Source organism: Papio anubis, chromosome 10 (assembly GCF_008728515.1).
Source record: "Papio anubis isolate 15944 chromosome 10, Panubis1.0, whole genome shotgun sequence".
Taxonomy (NCBI): Eukaryota; Metazoa; Chordata; class Mammalia; order Primates; family Cercopithecidae; genus Papio; species Papio anubis.
The window spans coordinates 1558709-1562451 of record NC_044985.1 but is presented as its reverse complement, the minus strand read 5'-3'; the positions used below and the strand labels follow the sequence as shown (position 1 = coordinate 1562451).

General features: G+C 51.6%; 1 long non-coding RNA gene across 1 annotated transcript; it reads left to right on the top strand.

Annotated features, from left to right (window-relative positions):
* The first annotated feature begins 299 nt into the window (after window positions 1-299).
* On the top strand, window positions 300-3526 carry LOC116269133. The gene is made up of 3 exons (XR_004176441.1): window positions 300-434; window positions 1349-1508; window positions 2330-3526. It is a non-coding gene; the product is annotated as an uncharacterized LOC116269133 (long non-coding RNA).
* The last annotated feature ends 217 nt before the right edge of the window (window positions 3527-3743 follow it).

The following is a 3743-nucleotide window of genomic DNA, read 5'->3' as shown; positions in this document are numbered from 1 at the left end:
CGTGATCCACCCGTCTCGGCCTCCCAAAGTGCTGGGATTACAGGCTTGAGCCACCACGCCCGGCCGAACCAGCTAACTTTCTTTCTCCCTCCTTTTCCACCTCTTCCCCTTCCCTCCCTCCTCCACCCTTTCTCCCTCTCTGCCTTTCCCTTTCTCCTTCTCCACCTCACTTCCCTCCCTCAGTTCACCCTCCCTTCCTCCCTTCCTGCCTCTCTCTCTCCTTCCCTCCCCTCCTCCCCCTTTCTTCCTCTCTCCCCTCCCCTTCCATTTTTCTCTCCCTCCCTCCCCTTTCCCTTCTCGCCCCTCCCCTGGCTTCCCCACCCCTTCCAGCTCTGCTCTGGCTGAGGTTATGGAAATACATAAATAACACTTGAGCCTTGATCACCACCTGGAGTTGGAGGAGACACAGCAGGACACATTCATGATAAGAATCTGTAAGTGTTAGGATGGTGTTTCCCTGGCTGCTGCAAGGGCTCAAAGTGGGAAGGACCACACAGAGCTGAGATGGGGTTAGAGGTGCCCTGAGCTGTGCTGAGTCTACATGTGTGTGCCTATCTCCAGGGGGAGCAGGACAAGCCCAAGGCATGGGGTTGGGGCAATAGGAGGTTCCAGTCAAGGAGGATATGGGATGAGGCTGGGGAGTGTGGCAGGAAAATAGATCTTGGAACCCCCAAATCACTAGCTAAAGAGAAAAATCACGCTGGGAACTGCTTAGGGAAAACCTGCCTCCGTGCTATTCAAAGTCATTGCTCTGCTCACTGAGATAAATGCATGTCTGATTGTCTCTTTGGAAAGGCTAATCAGAAACTCAAAAGAATGCTGCTTGTCTCTTATCTACCTACAAGGTGGAAGCCCCCTCCGCCTTTCCAATGGAACCAGTGTTCCTCTTACACACGTTGATTGATGTCTCATGTCTCCCTAAAATGTGTAAAACCGAGCTGAGCCCTGCCCACGTTGGGCACCTGTCGGCAGGACCTCCTGAGGCCATGTCACAGGCGTGCGTCCTTAACCTTGGCAAAATAACTTTTCTAACTTGACTGAGACCTATCTCAGGTATTTGGGGTTCACAGGAGTGTGGCAGGTTCCAGCTCCCAGAGAGGGTCAGTGGAAGGCACTTGGGCCCTAGCCTCATGGTACCAGGGAGCCACTGAAGGGTTGTGAGCTGAGGAGGAGAGCTGCAATCAGATCTGGTGGCCATGTAGAAGAGGGACTTGAAGGATTGGACTGGGGGTACAGGGGCCAGTGGGATAGTCTGAATTCCATGGAGAGGATGACAAGGAGGACAGGGGTGGTTGGGGGCCAGCAGGGGCAAACGGTTCCTTGCTCCCTCTACTTATTCGTCCAACAGGAAACAGAGCCTGTCAGCAGCTTACCATCTAATCCTTCACCGCCTGAGAGGAGATGAGAGCTGCTATTCCCACTTTAAAGATGAAGACATTGAGCCTAGCAGAGATTGAGAAAAAACAATCACACAACTAGGAAATGGCAGCATAACAACAAAAATCCAGGTAAGATTTTCCCCCCAAAGTCCATGGGCCACGTGGGAATGGACATTTCCATGGTCCTGCCTCCCATTCTCAGTACACGTCCGCTGGAGAGTTGGGGTGAGCAGACAAATGCGCCCTGCGCTGCCCAGAGCAAGACCGCCAAGCCTCGCGGCCTCCTGAGCCTGCCTGTCTGGGCCTGCGGTCCACAGCCAGGGTGCAGCTCCCCAGTCTCTCCTGGTCTCCAGCGAACCCACACATCTCATTCTGAGGGCCCCAGCTTTCAACAGTACTTCTGGGGAGTTGGGGGCTAATTCATCAAATTTAGGAATGTCTGGCTTATTTCATTCTCTTCCCAAGGGATACCAATTCTGGAAATTAAAATGGCCCTGGCTCTAGAAGGCCCCTGAAGATTGAGGCTAATGTGGGAATTTCAGGACTTGGGAGGGAGCTGGTGTGGGTGTGAGGGCGGTGGGTCTTCTCCCTCACTCTCTCCTGCTTTTCCACTCATTGTACCATGAGATGTGCTTAATGTCATGTTGAATCTTAACCCAGTCCAGGAAGGCAGGTAGAATGATCCCCATTTTACAGATGAGAAAACCAAGGCAGAGAGGGGATGTATAGCTCAGCATCACCAGCTGTTAAGCAATGGTGCCAGGATTCAGTCCTACCACAAAGCATCAGTGGCTGGGGTGATGCTGACCTGCCACCCACTCCTGTGCAGGCAGCACTGCAAGTTCCCGTGAGGCTGGTGTCCCAGAGCACCTGCAGTCTGGAGTCCATTCCAGCACCTGGTCCTACTCCAGGACATACAACTTTATGTAGGATTTTCTCTGTCACCGCAGATGCCAGCTCTGTGAGATCATAGCCCAGGTCTGCTTCCTCCTGACTACCTCCTTCAGGGCCTACCAAAGTCTGAGCCCTACAGCAGGTGGGGATGCGGACGGCATCCCCTGGAACGGGAGCTGCCACCCCAACCCAGAGAGGACAGAATTGGGAGAGTGTAAGTGTCCAAAGAGATCCACAGAATGCACGCCTTGGCTGAGTGACACTGAGCACTGATGGCCTATGATCCCCACCAGGTGGCTCACTGGGTAACTGTTGACCCCGAGGCCCTTGCAGCCCCCAACCTGCAGTTCTAGGGCCCGTGTTCTGAACGTGCATCCGGGGTGGGCACGTCCACCCCGCCTCAGCATGGCTGAGCATATGTCCTTTCAGGGAGTAGCGTTATTTCCAGAGACGCTCAACTGCAAAGGCAGTCCTGGAATTTAAACATGTTGAGAGCTGCATGTTATGAAATTAGAGCAGTGTTTCTTTCCCATTCCCATTATCTCCTTTCCATAAATGAATCTGCACGAGAGGCTGCGATTCCTGTCAAAAAAGACTCGGCGCTCATCTCGGTGTCAGGGGCTGCAGTCCAGCCGGCACTGCGAGTTCCCACCCTCGCAGCCTTTTAATAACCTGACTTTAGAAATTTCCTGGTGGACGTGGCCTATGAAACCCAATCTACATCCCGGGACAGACCTGGAAATTTGAAAAAGACTGTCTCTCTCATCATTTTCAAAGAGAGTAATTCACTGAAAAACTTCCGTGCTCGACTCAAACCTCTCTTATTCTGCTTCTGGAGACACATCTTTGGAAATTCCCTTTGGCCAGAGACAGGTCTGGTTCCATTGAGAGGAGCCCTTGTCTGTCCCATGCCCATCATGATGCAGAAGGGGTTGGTGCAGAGAAAGAGGGGTGCCAGATCAAGGCAGAAATCCTTCCCTTTTGAGCCCCTCAACCCTGTTCTTAGGCCTGACCACCACTCCTCCAGTCTCTATTTCTATAATCTTGCTATTTCAGTATGTTACATAAGTGGAATCATGTGGGATGTCATGTTTTGGGATTGGGTTTTTTTTGCTCAGCATAAATCTGTAAAGATTGACTTGAGTTGTTTCATGTATCCACAGTTTGCCCCTTTTTATTGCTAAGTGGTATTCCATGGCATGGAAATACTGATTTTTTTTATTTTTTATTTTTTATTTTTTTGAGATGGAGTTTTGCTCTGTCACCCAGGCTGGAGTGCAGTGGCATGATCTTGGTTCACTACAACTCCATTTCCTGGGTTCAGGTGATTCTCCTGCCTCAGCCTCCCGAGTAGCTGGGACTACAGGCATGTGCCACCATTCCTGGCTACTTTTTTTATTTTCAGTAGAAACAGGGTTTCGCTGTGTTGGCCAGGATGGTCTTGATCTCCTGACCTTGTGATCCTCCTGC